General features: G+C 39.7%; 1 protein-coding gene and 1 pseudogene across 5 annotated transcripts in view; one reads left to right on the plus strand and one right to left on the minus strand.

The window, feature by feature from the left end:
- The window catches only part of KLHL32 (kelch like family member 32), a 121658-nt gene extending 102231 nt beyond the window's left edge, over nt 1-19427 (minus strand). For 2 of the 5 annotated variants that reach the window (XM_059842429.1, XM_059842427.1), the window contains exon 1: nt 19264-19424. The gene's annotated coding sequence lies outside the window, so the exon portion shown is untranslated. Of the gene's footprint in view, nt 1-16938; nt 17022-19263 lie in introns of those variants that run through there. The other 3 variants (XR_009485867.1, XM_059842428.1, XM_059842430.1) reach the window with 3 other exon arrangements.
- Nucleotides 18865-22657, plus strand: LOC132325718 (kinesin-like protein KIF11-A; annotated as a pseudogene).
- The last annotated feature ends 380 nt before the right edge of the window (nt 22658-23037 follow it).

A 23037-nucleotide genomic window follows, 5' to 3' on the forward strand; every position in this document is an offset into this window, starting at 1 on the left:
ATATCTCAATATATCAGCATTCAGAAGATTTTTTCTGAATACACATTCAGATAAAATAAAAAGCCAGGCTCATGGTCATCTGTGTAAGGCATATTTTACCTAAACTACCACCTGAGAAAGAGGTTGTTGCATTCCAGGGATAAAACCATAGACAATCATGTAACTCAGCTGGAAACTACACAGATGAAGTCTGGTGATTTTGAAGACAAGGTTTGCTTCCAGGATGTGTGCACATGGTTTCACTTATTTCATTTGAAAAAAGATGACAGTTTTATACAACTGTAGTAACATACCTTCATGCACTATCATCTTAGCTTTTCAGAGCACCCACCATTGGTGTCATTTAAGCCATGATACTAATTACTCACCTGCTGAAAGGAGCAGGACATAACTTCCAGCAGATTCATTTATCATGGTTGGGAGAACAACATTGCAACTTGATCCTGCTCTCATTGAAGAAATCTCAGCTCATGGCAGGAGACTGGACTAGATGACCTTCAAGGGTCTCTTCCAACACAAACATATTTTTCTATGAACTTATTTTCTCATCTTTCTCAAAGTTAGGCAACAAATATGCAAAGCAATCTCAAAATGAAGTATCTAATCCATACACTGAGTTCACAGTTGTTATAAGGGACAAGTTAAAAGCTCTCTGGTCAGTTTTAAGGCATTCTGCTGCTGGCATAAACCAAAATCTTTGTTACTTTGCAAAACTGCTTTCAAGATTTTTCCTCTAGATCTTATAAAAAGGAACTAAAAGACAGGGTGACTTTAGTACTTGTAATTACATGTTATTTTGGAACTTGATTTGCATTTTCTTGGGGTTTTTTTTTAGATAAAAAAACCAAGAACCCTGTTCTTCAAGTCTAAACTTATTTTTCTAGAAAATTTGTCATGTTTTTGCAAAATCATAGAATGGTTTGGGTTCGAAGAGACCTTAAAGATTATCTAGGTCCCAATCACCTGCCAGGGACAGGGATGCCACTCTCTAGACCAGTTTGCTCAGGGATCCATCTGACCTGGCCTTGAACACTTCCAGGCATGGGGCAATCAGAATTACTCTGGGCAACCTGTTCCTGTGCTTCACCACCTTCTGAGTAAAGAATTTCTTTCTAACATCTAAACTAAACCTGCTCTCTTGCAGTTTAAAACCTTTTGCACCCTGTACCTTGTCCTGTCACCACATGCTCTTGTAAGAAGACCCTCTCCCACCTTCTTACAAGCCCCACTTAGGTACTGGAAGGCTGCTAGGATATCTCCCCAGAGCTTTGTCTTCTCAAAGCTGAACAGCCCCAGCTCTCAGCCTGCCTTCATAGGAAAGGTGCTCCCTCCTTCTGATCATCTTTGTGGCCCTCCTCTGGATCTGCTCCATAAATGTGGAAGGTTTCTCTAAAGCAAGTCAGAATGTTTTATAGTGGAATGCAACAGAAATTTAACTGGAAAGATCATAATTATTTCTCCTGATAGAAACAAAACTCTCTAGACACAAACAAGGAAAGGGACATGCAATAGTGAAGTGTGGTCAGAAATGGTGTCAACTTCACTCAGATAAGCCTTAGATTTTTAACTTTCACAACCATCAAGATGCTTTTATTGAACACAACAATTACTCTTTTCTAGAGAATTAAGAGTCAAAAATACATAAACATGTTTTTGAAACTACTTCAAATCTGCATATAGACTACATCAAATAGGAATATACAGTACTGTAGTCTACAATCTTGACAATTGGGCCACATGAACTTTTCATATCTATGACTGAAACATTAAAAAACACAGAAAAATACTAAGAAAAGTGTGATTTCTTAATCGTGTATAGTCTTGCATAACTGAAGTGATCAGTTACATGTCTACGTGGCACTTCCAGTGAAAAACTATTTATATATTTCAATAAAAGCACAGAGAGTTTATCCATCTCTATGGGACCTGCAATAGCCCTTCAACTTCCTCTGTGAAATAGCATTGATGAAGTTAAAAGTAAAAGGCTGTGATTACAAGCAGTTAAGTAAACATTTACCTTCAAAGAATGCCCTTCAGTAGCCACAGGGTGGCAGAACTATACTTCAATACGACTTGTACTTCCAGGACACTGACAGTATTTCAAAGAGTGGGTTTTTCCCCCCTTAGAGCATAATTAAAATAATGTAAAATACTTGCTCAGTGTCCAGCGGGTGCTTTCAAAGCCAGAAATCAGAAGGAAAAAAAATGTCTGTACATAAAAGTTCAACTACACAACAGTTCTATAAACATCAAAGCACTGCAACAGGTTACTGACCTCCATGTTTCTATTTTGAAAAAATATTTAAGTCATAGAGTAACTGATCACTAAAATCCCTATCAATTTTACCCCAAATAGAATCAAAGAATCACAGAAGAGATTGGGTCAGAAGGGCCCTTAAAGATTAGTTCCAACCCCCACTCCCATGAGCAGGCTCCACTAGACCAGGTTGCTCAAAGTCCCATTCAACCTGGCCTTGAACACTTTCAGGAATGGAGCATCCACAGTTTCTCTGGGTAACCTGTTCCAGTACCTCTCTGTCCTCTGAATAACAAATTGTTTCCTGGCATCTAAACTAAACCCTGTAAAACCATTCCCCTTCTTCTATCATTACCTGCCTGTGTAAGTCAGTCTCCCCTCCTTTGAATAAAGCCTCTTACTCTAAAGCCACTGTGAGGCCAGACTCCAAGCTGTTTTCCAGGTTGAACAATCCCAACTGGCTAAGCCTGTCTCTGCAGGAAAGGTTCTCCAGCCCTCTGACCACCTTTGTGATTCTTCCCTGGACCCTTTCTAACAAGTCATCATTTCTTGTGTTGAGGACCTCAGAACTAGACACATAATTATGGACTTGTATGGTTTATGGACTTCTCCTCCACTCTTCAATGCAGGAGAACAAAGATATTTGCAAACTCCTTCCTGTTAAGAGAAATGGGCATCAAAAGATTTCTGACAGCTTTAAGCAAATTGGGCAGAGTGTGATTCACCTTGATAATGAAACACATTTTGATGAGGCCAAGGGGGAGATGTCAGGTGGGAAAGAAGTAGGAAGAGGAAACCAAAACAGCACGGAGGAAGCTGGTGAAGACCAGCTACAGTTATTTCCTGGTCTTCTTCTTTTGCAAAGGGGAAAGGGAAGCAGGGGAATAGTACACAGTACTAAAATCAAACGAGTATCTGAGAAAATAGAGTGGAAATAATGGATTTTTCTACTGTGCAATTGTAGGAAGAGAAGCCAGAGGTCATCAGGGAATAATTCAAATTGCTGGACAAGAAGACTGAATGCTCAGGAGAGCAGACTGTGAAAGCACACAGAACAAAGACGAAGAGACAAGGGCAGGGAAGATCCTGGGCTAAAATGTGCACGTGACAAAACAATCAGATTTAGAAGAAAGCAAATAAAAGAATCAATGTCTATTAAAGCCCATTCCATCTAGATTTTAGACTAGAAATGAAGATCACCAAGTTTTGCGTCTTTTTTTGTGGAGAAACAGCTGAAGAACATTTGCTTTCCCTTTCTGCTGACTGTGATGGATTATAGTGAATAATTCCTGACAGTTTACTTATCTTAGTGCTAATGGTTCCAATCATGCTGCTCTTCCATTCAGTTGGTAGAGCTTTTCAAGATCTTTTTCGTTTTCCTTTGAAAAAGTGTCAAAGGGTTACATGCTCATGAAACTTAAGAATGCTAGAAAAGGCAAAAAGCTATGTGCTCCAATACCAAAACTGAAGTTCCCTACAATCAGTTGACTACAAGAAAAGGCACAGGTATTCCTAATTCCATCACTTCTTAAAACCTGAATGTTTGAACTCCCTTAGGGCCCTTTTTCTACACTTAAGTTGCATCAATACTTCTAAAAGCCTGGCTAATGCCATTCCAGCACAAATTCTTGTATCACATGGATGCCTATATTACTGTTTAGCTTTAAGGTGCTTCAAGTATTAAAGGAATCTCTACATGTAGCTTTTCATAATTGACTTAGAATTTTAAGTAGGAGTGACAGGACCTGAAGTCAGCTAGAGCTCTAAAGTAAATCCATCTAATTTAGACCTTTTCCTCACAACAAACTCAGATCGATTGAAACACTTCTTTACTGAAAAGATATATTTGATTTAAACATTAAAAAAAATCTAGATTGAAAACGAAAATAAAAACTAATTAGATGACCAGAATAAATAAGATTTACAGAGAAATTCTGCTTATGGGTGAGAAGCGGTGTGAGTGAGTGGAGAGGGTTGCCCATCTCCAAGTTCTATTACATACTGCAATTACAAAAGCTATAAGCAGTGAAGCCTGCACAGTCACCTCTCCTTCTAGCTCTTTACCCTGTTTTACATTGCCTTCTGCAGATTAAAATAAAAAACAAAAAACCCTTGTATTTTAGGAACGATAGAATTTCCATCACATCCATATTTTGTTCCTATAAGACCACGATTTCTTATATTCACCACCAGCAACGTGCTTACACAGGCACTGCTACCTCTATAACCTAAATGAGCCTAGCTAGACAAGAACACAGATAAGCCTGGTCTGGGATAGGCAAAGTGGCACTGAAGATGTCAGATGGATTTTTTGCATCCATAGACAAAAATCTGCAGGAGCTTTGTACATGGGACTGTACAAACCTTACCTGGACAAAGGAGAAAGCTCTTACCATACCACTAGAAAAAAGAATGTTCTCAGCTCAAGAGGGATATCAATGGGCAGATTTACTTAAGGAACTGTGGCCTTTTCCCTGCTCCCTGTGAGTACAATCTGCTAGAGTGCGAGCTTTTGAAGCATTAGGACAGTTGGGAATGGTACAGTTCCTACTTGAGGAAGCTGTGGTTCCCATATCTGCTGGGAACACACAGGAAAACATCAGGACACCTGACCTCATCTGCTGGAAAACAGCTAAATGCCCTGACCAAGCTGATGAGAGAGTTAGAGGATTCTTTTTCTCCAAGGATTTATCCAGAATCTAGATTTTGTATTAGAGTATTTTACTGAAATAGGAGATCTCCTTTTTTCTCTCATCCTTTACTCACTATGTTTCATTTCTAACACAGACTTTATTCAATGTACCAGACCAGCTACCTAGAAAATGTTCTGACCACTGTCATTAAAACCCAGCATCAATACAACAAATAAAAATTCCCTCAGAGCAGAAGGGACACACCAGATAGGGAGGGGAGGTGACAGGAAGTACAGTCTAAAAAAACCCACAGTGAAGATGCATATATTTGTAGCATGAGTCATAACTTTCACAACATCTTAAGAAATTCAGTTTAAGGAAATCCTTTTTCCTAAAGAAAAATATCACTCTAATTAAGCTCTATCATATAGGTTAATAGAGAAACATTTAAGTTTTGTTTGGAAACATCAGATTTTTAAATGTGGTCTATTCTCTGCTTTTCAGAGACAATCCAAGAATTCATACTTTAAATTCTTTGGGTACACACAGATTTATAGACAGACTCAGATCCATTTTTAGGCAAACGTTGCATCAATACTTCTTAGATTATTTAAACAAACAAAAAAATAATACCAAAACAAAACCACCAAACAAAAAAATCCAACCAAACAAACTAGAAGCTACATTTCGAAAGAGAAGTAAAAAAATTTTTTTTTTTTTAAACAAATTGCTGTTTAAATTCCCAAGGGCACCTATGAAAGACTGAGTAAGGCTACAGTTAGGTGCTTACTAGCAGAAGTGAAGAATTTAATACTTGTACACTTCTGATTTTTTTCTATCAGTTAAATTGACATCTTGTTCCTCCCTTTATATACATGCAAGCATCTTGCAGCTTGTTGAGTCGTCGTTCTGAAGCCTCTATCAGCACCAGGACATTAAACTGGTAAGTTCAGCAAGTCTCTAGGGTTTGTGAATACTTCTTCTAGAACCAAACATCAGATGATTTGTGGAGACAGACCTACATGCCTAACTGAAGTTTGTGAATTGAATGCAACCACTAGAATCCCACCCTATTTGAGAAAGCTAAACTGTGCCAAGCAGGAGGGAAAAAATCAAAAAGGTATTTGTTTCCTTGTTTCTAAAATAACATTTACTTTTTAATTTTAGGGGCAATAATTATCTTGTTAAAAACCACTAAGTGCTACAAATAGCTACTTATAATTCATGTTAAAACACTGTTTCTTTTATAACTTAATGGGCATACATTAACAGACATGGAATTCCTGTTGAACACTAGAAAATGCTCTTTACTATGAGGAATTGCTAAACATCAGAACAGGTTGCCCAGAGAGCTTGTGGAGTCTTCATTCTTAGATATATTCAAAACACCTCTGGACACCATCCTGGACAATCTGATCTAGCTGACCCTGCTTTGACTAAATTATGTCAAGAGGTCCTTTCCAGCCTAGACAACTCTGTGCTTTGTGTGATTCTCTGTGGTACAGCTGAGAAGACTACGAATGTACTGCATGCATGCAAGAGCATACTAGTCCCGTATGACCTATTTTTTCCACATCCCAATCTTCCTGAAGACATTTTATCTCATAAAAGGAAACAGAAGGGGAAAAGGGGGAAATTCTATCCAAACCATAGCAAATACACATGCCTCCAGATCTCTGTTAGGTGTCCCAGCAGGGCACATTTATGAGTTTCAGTCTTTTCCATTTATTGGAACTGCCTTTAAACTCCTGTCTAGAAATAATACCAATCCAAACCAAATGCACTGTAGCACTAAACACTTCTTTTGTCATAAGCAAGTATTTTTTCCTTTTTGGGATTTTTTTTTTTTTAGGATAGGAAAACTTGGTAGCAATGCATGTGCAACTACTGTATATAAAGTTTGATGATTATTTCACTTGATAACCAAAAATAATACTTTGTAAGCAATATATGCATGCACTTTAAAAAAAATTTTCCAATTAAACTCAAATAAGACTTGAATTCAGTTGATAATATATAGAAATTTACTGTTATTTCAGACCCTGTAGAGTATCTAAGCCATCTTCCGGGGAAGAAAAGAAAGATGACACAGGACACACAGGACATCCAGTCCCTTCTGCATCAGTATCTCAAGTGGCACTCAGCATTCCTATTCCAGAGAGCCCTGAATGACTCCTGAAAATGAGCAAAAAAATTTATTTTCCTTAACTAAGTTTCAACGACAGTATTTTCAAAGTTTTCCAACAGATGGTCATCAACCAAAAGAAATCCAAGCAACTTAAAGCATCTTGAATAAATTTCCAACAATCAATAAAATTTTTGCTTTTAAATTTAATGCTTCTGATAATCAAATGTTAAGGCAACAAATCAGAATGTATCAGAACTGACTCACACTAAGAAGCCTTCTGGAAAGATAATTCTGCTAACTATGACGTCTGGAAAAGCCACTGCTCCTAGAGGCTACAGTGGACATCTCTATCAAAACCACACTGCCAGTTAGAGAAGAAAATAAAATGAAACCCTGAATTACCAAAGGGACAACAGTGGTCTATCACTGTTACTACGATATCCCAGAAAACGATTATTATTCTCCTGGATATGGTAGCAACAAAACTCTAAAAGAGAGCCCTGAAGAGATTTCTTCCTCCAAATCTCTTCTTCATGGGCTCTTGTAAGGCCAAAACAGTCTGTCCATTCCTAAAAATGTTATTAAAGTAGTCAAAGACGTCAAAGCTCTAACTAAATTTGAAATATCCACAATCTTTTTAGCAGAGCACAGAGTTACCAAGCTTGTATTACTCAGGTTTGGGTAGGGGGGTTCACTTCAGTGCTGGCTGTTTGGGATTTTTTGGTAGTAGAAGAGAACTTTCATCAAACAATTCATTTGACTAGATCTTACATTGTTAATTGCTTTAACTGTGCACTTTATCTACAAGATCTCACATTAGCATTTTTAATTATTTATAAGACATTTAATATTGCTGGTACCAGCAGGATCAGAGATTAACTTCTTAATAATCATTCTTGTTTGAGAGTAAAGCATTTGATTCCAGCTGCTATGAAGTTTTAAACAAGGAAAAGCAACATCTGCTGACATAAAAGGGACAACAAACTCCACAAAAGAATGGTGCTAAAATTAAACTGCCTATGTCCAACAAAACAATACTCTTTTATACTACACACTTGAAAAAAATTTAAAAAGTTAACTTGCTTGGGAGAAATCTGAATTACTGTATTTTCCTACGGTATTCTGACTTATATGCTGTATCAGAACATTTCCACATCACTTTTACTCCAGTTATTTTTTCATTAGTTTAGATTCCCAGCCTCTAACCCACATGGAAGCTATCTAGGTTGCTTTTACATTTGGACCACTGCAAATAATAAAATTTATATACATCACTGTTAGTACACCTCTAGAAGAATCAATGGGACAGGATCCTTAATATCAACTGAATTTCTACATCAAAATTAGACTGATTTAGGAAGGAAAATGCTAAACTATTCTCTAACACTAGAGAATAGTTTTGTTGCAACCACAGGTAAATAGCCAAAATAAACCAGTCATGGTGGTCTCCTTCCCTGTCACCAAATGTATCTCCTGGAATAAAACTGTACCTGAAGCTCTCACCTCACAAAAAAGAACAAAGTTTATAGGGCTGAAGATTACTGAGAGAAGCCTGAAAACATAATCCAACACCAGGCTTATGACTCCTACTGGGGAATGTCTGAATAAATGTGATTACTGACATGTGGGAACCGACTTTTAGGCTTTGGATGCTTGAGAATGACAATGCTAAGATTAAAAGCCATTCAATGATATAACAAGTAGAAGCTATTCATCAGTGTCTTGAGCTGGGAACAGAAACAGGCTGGCCCAAAAAATGCTGACTGGCACAAAGATGTCCTGAAGCACCCACTCCTTCCCTCCAATGGCCGAGCCCAAGGATACCGCAGATACATCCAAGGACTAAGAGGATAATTAAATTGTGCTTGATTTCTCTTTACCAAATGGCACACACACAAGAAGCTGGATTTGAGTCAGAGAATTTGCAGGGGACAGACTGCTCCTCACCTTGCCAAGGAACTAAGCCATTGCATTGTACATGATCCAGCACTCTAAGCACACATTCACTGCTTCTTTTCCACCTTTGGACAGTAAGATGCCTAAGGCAGCCAAGAATTGCAGGACTACTTCAGCCAGGTTTATTCATTTACCTTAGTTATTCAACACTACAGTCACCCCTCAGAAACAATCAGGAGACAACTGATCTCCAATAAATAAATAAATAAATAAAGTCTGAAAGATCTCTCCCCATCTTGAAAGCACTTTAACTTGTTGATCTGACAGTGTTGCCAGTCACTGAGCATATAGAAGCTCTTGCATCACTACTAGGACTGGCTTCACCACAAGCTTCACCACTCTCAGGCTAACTCTTGGTAATATTTGAAAAACAGATGCAAGTTTTTACCTCTGTATTTATACCAATTTCAAGATAACCAAATATAGGCTCTTGCCACCCATTTTCAGGAGAGAAAGAGTACAAACTGCACACTAACTAGAACTAAAAGCTATTTATGAAATTCCGCCAGTGCTACTGGAAATACAAACCTTCTCAAAGATGAATCAAAATCTGATGCAGCAATACTATTGGGACTCAATAGTTTCCCCAATTTATTACCATGCAAGTGTGGTCTTTGAAGTCCATTTCTCACATAGAGAAAGAATAAAATTTCTGAATCTGGACTGGAGTTTACTGACTTGCAGTTCCCAAGGGATCACCACCTCACCTGCATTCAACACAGCCCAATGCAGAGACCTGCAGACATACAAGTAATTTCTCAGCACATTACTCACACAAAATACTACACCACAAATAATGCTCCTACATATTTTGCTAATTTGCTCAGAGCTTAGTGGGTATCTCTACACAGCACAGTCAACTTGTATGCCCTAATGTAGAAGGTTTCATCTCATCTCTTCTGTAAAACACATTTCTTTTTCCTTTGTGACCATCACAGTCACAAAGACATTTGAGCTATTAATACCACTTCCCTGCCTACATGGCTCCAGTGGAACCCTACAACCTGAGATTCTCTGTGAAGACCCTAAGATTGCTGAAGATACATTTCCATTCCACACAGGGAATAACTAAGAAAAAGGTTCAGCCTTTAGCCATGAATTTATTTCTATTTCATCAGCACCATTCCAAGTCTGAGTCCAGATATCCAGATATAACTCATATGACTTTATTGCAAATTTTTTTTGTGGTTTTCATGCAACCACAGTGATATACCAAAGAATCTCTAGCCTATCTTCTAAGGCTGGAGATTCTTTGGTATATTGCTGTGGTTGCATGAAAACCACAAAAAAAAATTTGCAAAAAAGCCAATATGAGTTATCAACTACTAAGATACTCGGACATTACTCAATCACAAAAACTATGTGTATAAATAAAAACAGAATATTGATTTTGGGGTTTGTACTATTTAACTACTTTAAAAAACCCCCTAAATCTATCCTTAAGCTACCCAACTGGAAATGCCCTATTGCTTACCTATCTTATTATACTGTAATGTTAGACTCAAAAAATCCCAAGAAAACAAAATAATAAGGAAAATTACTTCCTTGTAGTAGGTAATAATCTCATTAAGTACTAAAAGAAGAGCTTTCCTTGTGGGAAAAGGTTTTTTAGGGGATTTTTGAAAGAATCCTTTCCTTTAGCTAACTACAACATATTAAGCAACTAGCTGTAAGATTGTTAACACTCAGAAACAGGGAGCAAATGTTCTTGGAAATATCTTGGGGAGATACAAAAGACTCACAGCAGTATTAAATGCAGTGAAGATTTTCACCCTTCTCTGAGGCTGGAGTTGGTTAAAATCATTTGCCCTTCTTTTCTTTAGATTTTCTAAAGACTGAAAACAGGAGAACATGAATTGTTACTGAAATTTATCCCAGGTTCACAAACAATGTTTTTCAGTATTTGAAAATTACTTGCTTCTTTTGTTCACAGTCTCTTCTGCCTTTGCAAAGTATGAATAACAGCCCATCTTTTATTTGTTTTCAGTTTCTCACAGAACCAGTTTGTTATGACTGCTCTCTCCTACACAAAAGCTGGTCAGGGCTTCCAAACACCCTTCTGTTTATTTATGGCAAGCTGCAGTGTAAATATTTGCTTACTACAAATCAGTGCCAGAAATTGCTAAATAAACCCACTGTTTTAACACCTTTTACCCCTGACTATATGAAAGAAAACTAAACACTTACAGTCCACATGCCTTTCTCTAGTCTGCATATATTCATCACAGGTCAAAGCAACTTTCTCTTCTTTCAAGATAGAATGGGTACAAGTTCAGCTTCCATACTTCCTTCTTTTGCCTGACCTGGTTTAAGAGTGCAAGAAAGACTTCTGTGGGGCTGCTTTTTAATTTTTAGGGAAGGTTTTTTTATTTTTTAAAGCTCTATGAGACATGCTGGTGATCCAATCCCCAATGCCCCTCCACAAACAGTGATGCCAGCAAAGCACACGAGCAACAAGCTGCAGCAGGAGGGCAGAGGGATCAGGAGTACCTCAAGCCAGTACAGCTGCAGAATATTTTTTATCAAAACAAGATGCATAAGGTGTCATAAATCCATTAGATGGAATTTTCTGATAAAGTCTGGTTCTTCTGACAGTTTTCAAATGTGTGTAACAGAGATAAAGAGATGGGAAATAACCTTAGTTGACAACAGACAGAGGGACTTTTTTTTCCCTTCAAATAGGAGGTTCTGAATTTACAGCTCAAGATTTTCTTCAACCATTCCCTAGCCCTCCTTAGTCTGAGACACAACTTTTATTTACTTGGAGAAAAATTGCTCTTTCAAGGAAAAATACCTGAAAGTAAGATATTAAATAATTTTTAATCTCTGGTCTTTAATTAGGAGCAGGAATTGAATTATAAAAAGAATGGACAAGTGTTTAGATTTCTGCACCTTCTCCAGGTCTAAGCAAAAGAAACACTTCTGTTCACACTTTTTTCTGTCCTACCATAGACTATACCAATTAGCTCAGGAAAACAAAAAACCAACAATAACAAAGTCACAAAACCCCAAACAAACAGCAGAACCCCACCCTTCTCTCTTATATCTTTAGATCCCTGTATCTATAGAACCACATATTTTTTTTTTTTAGGTGTTCAAGGCTTGATCTGTTTTGCTATGGGCTACTTAGTGATCACAAGTAACTTCCCTCACCACCAGGGCCAAAGAATAAATATATCAGGAACTAAAGACACAGCCTATAAAAATTCACTCCTTGGGTTTCCCACAACAATTTTCAACACTCAAAGTAGACAGGCCGGTGACAGGACAAAATGTAGAAACATAATGTGTAATTCACAGAATCAGCCTATGCCACTGAAGATGCTTTGACTCCCCTTCCCCTGTATGCCCCATGCTCTGCCACATATTACTGCCCCAGGGCACAGGTGACACTAGTGTTGCCACGGGTGTCATGGCACAAACCCAAACTGACATCCCACAAGAGTGCCCACAACCAGACAAAATGCAGGCATTTGCTCTACTCCTCCAGCTCTGCAGTACGTGCAGAGGGAGGTGGAAAGCTGGAGGTATTTATGTCTTGAACTGCTACAAATTACAACTGACAAGGTTCTGCTACTAGAGCCTTAGCTCTCTTCACCTACCCAGCAACACCACTAAAAATCAATGCAAGTCCATAGTGCAAGAGTTAGTTCTAATTAGCAAAGACAGTAAATTCAAACAGCCTGTCTTAGCAGCCTTCCAGCCTTTAAGGTAGAGTTGCACTATGGTGGATTGGGAAGCCTGGGGAAATGTGAACAGCTGCAAGAAATATAAACTCCACTAATTTTGTGTATGACTTGTTCTCATCTGCTGTCATTTACATCCAAAGATGTGAAGCATGGAATCTGATGCCATTGTGCACAACAGACCTGATCAAAAGGTCTTAAAGAAATTGAACAAATCTAATAAAAAGAAAAAAAAAAAAACAACCAAACAAAAAGAAATGGCATAATTCAAACTGAATTTAAAGGAAACTTAAGGACCCAGTCACACTGGTCCAGGAGAGGTTCCTCCTTTATTAGGGGGCTGGCTACCAAAATCTTTTGGAGTTTGACTTGCTCTCTAATGCTGAATTCCTCCTTCTGTTCTGTTTCACCTCCATTCATAGTTATCCTCCCTAAGCAGGCAAGCAAAGCATACCTAGTTCTTTTTTACATTTCTGCAACATGTAAGTTTCTGCAATTCTGTGAATGTGTTTGGAGGATGGAGCCACATACATGAAATGCAAATGGACAAGACTTCACTTGCATTGCCATCATTCAATTTCCTACACACTGTCTCTACAAGAAAATACAGCATTTATATGCAAAAGTCACCACAGACCACAAGAAATGCCCAGTGTACTTTAATGTAACCTCACTGAGGCTGGGAAGCCCAGCACAGCAGGGGCATGGCACACTCTCCAGGGCACTCCACAGTGCTGATGCACTAAGGCCCTGCCAGAAAGGAGTTCTGCTCCCTTCCTCTTTGTTTGCCTGACTTTTCTACGGAAACAGAAAAAGAAAAAGTGAAAAAAAGGAAGTTCAGCTAAGGAATACACCAAACTCATAAAACAGGTACTTTTATCCCCACAAGAAGGCAGCACATCAGTTCAGCCTTGCTCTTGAGACCTCTATTTTGGTCTCCACAGATCACTGAAGTCAAAGTCCCAGTTCTGTTCTAAAAAGATCACCTCAGTTCTTTCTTTTTTGTTGTTGTTTTATGCAACTAAAATATAGGTCAGTGATTGAAAGAGGGCTTTCAAAACTAACAGAGAAAAGGCAAAAACCACAGAAGATGCATCCCCTCAAAAGGAGAAGCTTCTTATTGCTTTAAAGACATAATTTTAAAATCTGTTATTAAAGACACTGTCTTATAAATGTAGTTGTTGGGGAAAAAAACATTAGGACAAATTTTGGAAAACTTCAAAAATAAACCTGGAAAATATACATGCCACATATCCTGATGGCATTTCTTCAACCACAGGTTTTTATCTGTTTTGTCTTGATAGGCCAGGTAGAGGCACAATTTAGCTTACAAAGGGCAGCAGCCCTTTTGCTTTATTTGACCTGAACTGAAACCTGATGGAAAATGTTTCAGACATAATAAGGCCATAATCTTGCTCACAACTTCCTCAAAATGTGTTATTCATCTAAGCAATGCTGTTTTTACTTAAGCAATCACTTTAAAAAAACAAACAAAACATACAGGATGGAAATCAAGCCTTAACAACAGGGCAGAAATAGACCTCAATCACTTTGAGATATGATACCTTTGAAAAAAACCAACCCTGTAATCCAAACTAGTGATGCTGAGAATTTTTTCCAACAGGTTTCTTACTGAAGGCTAGAATGAAAGGTTATTCTGGAGGCATAAGGGGTTAAAAAAATGTAAGAGTTGACCACTGAGCGGAAAAATCCACGATCTTAAGATCAATCCTAAACAATCACAGCACGCAGGAAAAACACAAAAGTAAATTAGGCTCCAACATTACAACATCTATACTGTCAAATACCACCACTACATGTATCATTCCTGTCAGGAAAAACAAAGACAGATGGTTGTAGAAAAAGACACTCTTCAGAACAACCTTAACTTTTATGTACGGATGAATCAAAATATTTATAATATTTATCCCCCTACAGAGCTCACTCCCTACAATTAAAGCTCTTCTAAACTGCTACAGCATATTGCTATGGAAATTTTGCCAGAACAAATCCTTAATCTACATAACTGTTGAGAGTAGTCACCTAACTTCGAGGAAATAAAAATCATGCATTCTCAAATATTATTGATGTTGTGAAGCCTCTGATTTATTTTATTCGTTTTTTTTTTTTTTACAAATTTCATTGCTTTCTCATCAGAGAGAAATATCCAACTGTCAATAGCAAGGTCGACAGCTTCCAACTGGCATGAGTGTGACTGGAATTTGCACAGCATTCATTACTGGGGTGTCACTTTCTGAAACAGCATCTTTCTGGTCCCAAGCCGAAGGAGAGCTGTATTTCCAAGATCTAGCAGTGTATGTAGGTGATTAAGACCCCTTGGTACTGCCCCAGTTCCCACAAGCTATCTGCCCTGAGTGACCTCACTGCCGCTAACAGCAAAGAGCACAAAAGGTCTCCTAATTCAGGAACCTTGTCTGTGAAAACTCCTGCCCCAGAAAGGAAGACGAACATTGCAGGGCCACAGCAAGCCCAGCAACAGACTGCAGTGTTGAATCTTAGCTTAGTGCAAACCTTTATAGTTAAAATCCAATTAAAACACATCTGATAAATCTTGACAGAATATTTTTCTAGAATCTAGAACACAGACTAGCACCTACCCAGAACCTGCTGCTGCTCCCTTCTGGCCTACATTAGACATTTCCCTTTCTGTAAAGGTCAGGCACATTCAGGGTGGCTGGTCCACACGGGAACACCCAGAACCAGGAGTTTCAAAGCTCTCCTGGTCTCCCAGTTTAAACTGTCAAACTCCAACATAATTGCTTCATTTTCTTCTCTTGAAGCTACCTCCCAGAGGGGCCTCTAGTCCCTGAAATTTCTTCAGGCTTAGCAGGAATTCCCCTCAAAAAATGGTCTCCTAAGTATGTTTCTTCTCAGTTTGAAGGTTCTAACTGCTCAAAGCCAAAAATTCAGTCAGGGGTAAAACCCACACATGAGACAAAATTAAAAAAAAAAATAATTTTAAACAATCACAAGACCCTGTGAAGGGTTTCTACTCATTTTCAGTAATCAGAATTTGATCTTAAAATTTCAAAAATCTCTTGGGAATAAAAGCATCCCATCTCCAAGCACACAGTCATGCAATATAGTATGCACACAGAATGCCAGAGCAGCAGACCTCATTTTATTTCATAAGCAGTCAAAAAGCCATCACAGTCAGAACATAAGGAAGTGAGGGTTTAGGAATCACTGTGTCAAGAATGCTGTCTTTCACTACTAAGTATAAGTATCAGATAATTCAAGAAATTTGAGGGGATATACTACTTCTACCAGTTAGTAATATGAGGGTGGGTTAGGACTTTTTTGTGGGGCAAATAAACTGTAAAAAACCCAAAAATTAGGTTTCTAAAAATTCAGTGATTTCTTAGGAAAATCCTATAATTTTTAGCCTTTTGGCTAAAATTTGTTCCTCTATCTCCAAAGAAGAGAGATAGAAAAAACTCAAACATAAGAGTCCCTCCACTTCCTGCAATCAGAGTAGTCAGAGTAATAGAAGTCCTAAGAGCAGAGAACACTGGCAAGTATCATATGAAAGTCTTAGATAGATGGGAAATATGAAGGATAATTCTTTTTTTCAATAAAAGAATTAAAATGAGACAAATATGTGGTTGCTGTAGGTAAGTATAATTACACTGCATGATATTTTTGTTTTGCTAGTTTTTCCCAATAACTGTCATCTGTTCTCACACAAGTGATTAAAATAATTTCATTTTTCCTTTAATCCAATTCCCACTTCTAGTTCAATTTATAATCATCACTTCCCCATGCTAGTGTGGCATTTTTTAAATTATGGTCATTCTTGACCATTAAGCACATCATATTCCAGTCAGCAGAATCGATCAAAAACACCACAACAGTGCCATAGATTTCTTATTAAATACATTCCTTTTTGCTGCTTTGTAGAAGCTGATCATCAGTGTCAGAAGCTGTTACACCAATTTTTGACTTTTCAGGCAAAAGAAAGACATTCTGAATCAAAATAGACAGCAAAAATATTTTTTTTAAAATTAACACAGCTTTTTCTCTGTTCAAACTGCACTTACTTTATTTTGTAAGTGCTCACTGAAGAAATGACCCATGCCAGCATAAATTTCCATCTGCTACTGATCTTCTAACCATACTTCTCCTTACTGTAAAATCAAAAGTTACTGCTCCTCTTAATAAGAAGAAAGGAAAACAAAACAAAACAAAACCATCTCCCTTGATGCTACTCATTTTCTTTGTATGTTCAAATTCAAATTCTGGGTGAAATTCACTTACACGATTGGCAATACACAGACTTTCCAACAGAAGTTGCCATCTTAAACACAGTTGTTCAATTCCTGTTTTAAAAAGACAAGACTGAAGAAAGATTACAACTCCACTAGAAGATCAGCAGGAATCTCATAATTCTTATCCAAGGCAAGATTCTACACTATTTGTTCAGAGTCAGTTTGAAGCACAGTCACTTCCAAGCTCACTTTCATAAAAATATATGCATAAATTAAATTTCTGCACGGTCATTTTTACTTTCAAAATATTCCATTTTATTCTGACAGTGGTAAAAACAGTAGTTAATCTCACCTTGTGTGTGGTTCATGCTGAGCTTCAAAGTGGTAAACAAACAACACTTCAATTTCCATATTAAAATTCCCTCCCCTAACAGAATTTTCTCTCATTTGGAATTGAAAGAAATGTATACCTGCCAATCTAACTGGACCATTTTCAAAGAAACCCCAAGGCAACTTCTTTCCCTCTTGACATATTAGGAGTACAATCTTTGCCCCATCTGCCAATTCAATAGCTGCCCAAATGTACATTTTGTCCATGCATGCCTTACAGGAATTAACAGGGCCTTTTGTTGCTTGTGTGTACAGTATAACATAATATTTTAATAAACATTGTAGACACCTAAATAAAATTAAAAATCTTGTGCTTAAGAGATGTTAATTGGTACAACTGCATTATTTTTAGTGTCCTACTAATCAAGAGCTTATTATTCTCTAAATTTCTGAGAATACCCATACCTAGCATAGTACTTTGTACATAATAACTGTAAAGTGCTTTACAGATGCTGTCAAATTATTCACAGTCTGAAAAAAAGGCAAAAGATTAAAGGAGTTTTTCTGGAGTACTTTCAAAGTCAAGAAAAAATTTCCCTGTAATCATCTGTAAACTTGAATAATACAAAGAGATGTCACTGAGTAGCTGTATATGGGTGGCTTTTTAAGCATCTGTGGTAACTGCATTACTTATTCAGCACATCACTGGATTTCTGAAGGATCTATTTAAACAATAAATACAGTTTTCAGATAAAAACTCAGAAGAATTGAACACGTCTCAGTGGTCTTACTCCTGCCAACTGCTTCATGGAGGCAGATCCCAGAATCAACAGGAATTGGCAGGGCTCCAGTAATCCTTTACCCTATGTGCTACAGTTAACAGGATTGTGGCCTCTGGGTCTGCTCCTGGTCTTTTCACGACTGAGCAAATGCTGCCATGAACATTTACTCACACAAGACTAACTCCAACTTTCTTTTGAAACGTTTGTTAGATATTTTCCAAGCCCTACAAAATTGGAAAAATTCATGACAAGCTTTAAAAACTATAGTCACGCGATTTTGCTATGATCAACGTCTATAGTTTATTTCCCCGAGGGAAGACTTAAACGATAATTCCCCTTCTTTCCCATTTTATTGTGGTCTCTGGTGACAAGCACGCTGCTTCTCAGTGTTCGGTGGGACAGCTATGGATCAGCTGTCACTCCGACCCCGCCAGAGCCCGCTCAGACGATCCGGGCTCGCTCCAGGGGCGGAATCCACCCCGCTCCGATGGCCTGGGAGAGCAGCAGCAATGAGCCGAGCAATCTGCAACCTGCGGCATCGCGGGGACCCGCGCTTCTTCGGCAGAATTGCTCCAGATCGACGGAACTGGAAATTTCCTGCCGGGAACCAAATCTTTCCCCACCATCAGCCGCAACCACCTGAGCAGCACCTTTTCAATTGCGAGGGCTGCAGATACAATGTTCCAGCAATCAGGGTGCCTGGATCATTTGCAGCTGCGAGCTCCCGCATATTTAAACGCCGGAGAGGAGCGAGAGCTTGATTTTGTCAGTCAAACGAGTAGCTTCGAGTGCGGGCATAGGAGAGCGCAGCTCGCACCAAGTAGCGAGCCGCCTCGCAGCGCCCGTGTCGCGGCGGCAGAGCCATGTTTCACGGAGCCGCCGCCAGCCCAGCACCTGGAGCACGTCCCCGCACAACCCCGCGGCGAGCGGGGCTCACGGCGTCCCGGAGCCACCCCGGGCTCGGGCTCATCCTCCCCCCACCGCCGCTCCCCGCCGCCTCCTACGCGGAGCCGAGGGCCGGCGGGAGCGCCGCTCGCTGCCCGGGGGCGCCCCGGCGGCTGGAGCTGCCGCTTGACCCGTCTCCCTGGCAACGGGGACACTCGCCCTCGCCGCCCCCTGTTCGCCATCAGAGCCCCCTTCCCCAGCGCAGCGGTGCTGAGCGGCCGGGGCCGCAGGGCACGACCGGCGGCCGCCCCCCGCCCCGGTCCCGGTTAGGTAACACGGGCGGCGAGGCGCCGCCGCGGGCCCGGCCGCTCGCTCACCTCGGGCAGGTGTCGGGGCCGCGCACGGCGGTGGCGGCGCCGCCTCTCCGCCCCGCTCCGCTGCGCTCCGACGGCAGCGGGGGGACGAGCTGCGGGCAAGCAGCTCCCGCGCCGCAGAGCCGCCGTCCCGGCTGTGCCGCTCCGGTGCCCGAGCAGGAGGAGCTTCCCCGCCCCGCCCAGTGCGCAGCGGCGGCCCGGGAGGGCCGCACCTGCCGAGGGGGAGGAGGAGGAGGAGGAGGAGAAGGAGAAGGAGGTGGAAGAGGAGGAGGTGGTGTGTCGGCCGCTCCCGGGGGGTGGGGGCCCGCCAGCGCAGCCCGCGGTGCCCCCGGCAGGCGAGGGCCGCCGTGCTCATCACCCGCCGGGGCCACGGCCCTGCGGGAGCGCTGGAGGAAAAAGGCCTGGTTGAGTGAGCCCTTTAAGTAGCGCTAAGTTTGTAGGAAGCATACCTGCGAGGCGGGATAACCAGGGGGATGGCGGGGTCAGGAGAGCTGTAAAGGGGCCATTTGGGAAGAAGGATTTTAGGACAAGAGATACGGCTGGAAAGGATGAGGTCTCTGCAGGGTCAGGACCAGAGCGCTGTATCCCAGGATATTAAGGCATCACTGCTCTATCATCTTCTTATGGGGTTTAATGTGACTTTAAAAAAATCTTATGTGCAAAAGCGATGAGGAACATCCGTCTGAGATACAAGTGCTGCGCCATCGTGCATTTCTCCAGATGCCATCTCTGCAGGAGCACAGGACCCAGCTCTGCATCTCTACTTTTGAGTTTTCGTCTTGCTAGTGGCTTTTCTTATGAGTTTAGTTTCTGTTTTCTGATCTGTGAAGTTAATAGAAAAAGAGTAGATCTCTGCCTCCATCTCCAACATACCTCCATATTAAATTTTGCATACATGCCACATCAGAGGAGTTCAAGTCTTTTTTAGATAACAATTCCTTAAGACACTTCTACAGCATGGAGGCCTCCAGTTAAGCCTACTGACAGAATTGTTCTGTTGTAAGGTGTTTGTGAAAGGTGTCTAGAAATACCCCAATTCCTCATCTGCAGAGCAGCCAGTAACATCTGGAAAGTTAGTTCAGAAAGTGCACCAGATGCAGTACATGGAGTGTTTTGGGTAGTAATGCAAAGCTTCCCCAAGTCAAGGGTCAAGCAGCTTGGTGCTTGTGTAGTGCAACACCAGGCAGAGGCCCATTTTTGTTACTAAAGAGAGGCATAAAGGCAAGGCCAGTGCTTCATGAGAACCAGTTCAATCATGTGCAACCGAAAACTGTTATGGCTACAATACCTTTCCTTGATTGTGTCCCAGTGGGTTTCAAATGTCTCCAGAGAGGGATACCGCTTGACCTCCCTAGGCAGACTCCTACAGGGCTCTGCCACCTTCAATATAAAGTTCTTCCTCTTGTTGAGGTGGAACTTCTTGTGTTTTGGTTTATGGTCACTGTTCCTTGTCCTGTTGCTGGACACCACTGAAAGCAGTCTGGCAATACTCATATTAAATATTAGAAAGAGTCACAGAAATTGGCAATGATTTTTTTTTTGTAAAGTTCTCTATTCTGGAAATATATCACAAAGAGCTTTTTTTATCTTACTCCTGTTCCCAGCTCTAGAGAAAGACTGCAGATGTTCGATGATCACATACACAAGACACATGTAAATGTGAAAGGCTCCAAAGAAATATCTGAACACAACTAAAATAAAGCCTCCCAGATCTAGGAAAAAGGTGCAGCAAAAACAACCATTGCAGCTACTTACATGAATGCATATTCCAGTAGATCCTGGTTTTCCTTTACCATTTGTAGGAAAGTAACTTAAGCAGATGAACAAGAGCTTAGAACTGGGAATTTAAACTTGAGGTAAATGAGGTAAAACCACTTCATTTTGGGGCAGAAGTTTATGCGGCTGGATAAAAGAGTTTATGAAGCTGGAAATACCAAATGATCTATCCTGAACCATGAAAGAGTTATTGCTGCTCTTGTGGAAGACACAGAAGACATCCTAAGAGGATCCTTCAAGACTCTAAGAGAACAAAAAGAACATCAGTAATAGCCAGAGTTTCTCCCACACCTATAAATCCCAAGGGAAAACGGAGTACAGTGGAGTATGCTCACAGAGCAAAGAACGTGATGAAACCTTAACCAGCAGCTGCCAAAAGGAGCTGTTATTGAGGAAGATACTGAAGAGATTAGGCACCTAAAAGGACACCCCACTGCTGCACAAGAGTAAAATGGAATCTATATTTTCATTGAAAATTCATGTAGCCCTTAAAGGAAAGCTGACAGTTTGGGAAGAACAAGTTACAGAGTATATTGAGATAATGAGCACTATGGAAAAAGTAGTGAAAACAATCACTAAACCATTCACAATTAATAAAAGCAATAAAACAATGAAAACAGATCTGCAATTCAAGGAGAAATAACTGAAATTAAGCACAGACAGATATGCAAGAAACCAAGATTTCTCTAGCTGAGAAAGAATATATGGTTTCAGTTCTGAATACACAAAAACTTCACAGCACAGCTAGCCATTTTGTCAGTACTATTAATATAAATCATGTTTTCTTACAAAACCGTATCATAAGAGAGCTGTTGTGCTATCACCCAAATAGATTTGCAGGAGAAATTAATGTTCTGGTCAATAAAGTACAAGATTCAGTTAGTGAGAACTATCTGAAGCAGCAATAGATGTTGACATCTTATGCATAATTTATAGGTGTCCTTCTATCTATCAGTTGTTCAGCAGATAATGTATCTGCATTAGTTGTATCAAGGTCTTTCACCTCTGTTAAAAAATTGCTGACCTTTCCGAACTTTCTCAAGTGTCTGAAAATGTGTAAAAAAATGTGCCATTTGCAAGTAAAGCTGAACCATTCAAGTTGACTGAGAAGCAAATATCTGGATCAGGAGGAGCATTAAATATCTTGACAGCAATGGTAGAAATTGTCCTGGAACTAAACTGTTTGTTTCAGAATAACATAAGGAAATTTTCTGGTTGATGAGATCGAGGACCATAAAAACAATTAATATCTTCTTAGAAGATTTTTGTTTCATTCTGAAAACATTACAGAAATAGCCAGTGTTTTTTCTCAGATGCAAAGTACTGTGGGAATTCAAGAGAAGCAGAAATGGAAAAGTGTGTATATACAAAGAATGCAAATGAATTAGTGTCCTCACTTCAAAGCCAGCTGAACCTGTTGGCACAGGAGATGCAGAAGAACTCTAGCTTGTATACTGTCAAAAAATGTAAGTTTGATGACTACCATCACTGCTGGACAAGAAAATGTTTATCTGGAAACTACTGACTGATAGTAAAACTTGTGCTTCAAAACAAATTTATTGCATCTCTGGATAATTTCTTTCAAAAGCTCAATGACATAAATGGTAGTTTATGGCCATAAGTTTCACGGACATGAAAGAAGATGCTGGTGGAATCTATAGTCTGTTCTCAGCAGCTTCTTAGCAATCTAAAAAATGCATCTCAGGATACTGGTAAATGGAGAGAATTTAAAACTGCTCATATAGTCAGCTTTATGGATCAGTAACAGTCCTTCAGCAACAAGAAACAGCAGCTTCAGTGTTTGCAGTAGAGAACAGAAGGTTAATGATTGAGATCCATATTTTTTATTGGATATTTTGTTCTGCATTAAGATTTCAGTAGATGCAGTTTGAAACTACTGCACTGTGAGAATATATCATACAATACGTTTTATTATATGTTTATCAAGAATACAAATAGTTGTGTTCAAAGATCCTTGACATACTGCTGGAACTAAAACAA

The sequence above is a fragment of the Haemorhous mexicanus genome, chromosome 3 (assembly GCF_027477595.1).
Source record: "Haemorhous mexicanus isolate bHaeMex1 chromosome 3, bHaeMex1.pri, whole genome shotgun sequence".
Classification (NCBI taxonomy): domain Eukaryota; kingdom Metazoa; phylum Chordata; class Aves; order Passeriformes; family Fringillidae; genus Haemorhous; species Haemorhous mexicanus.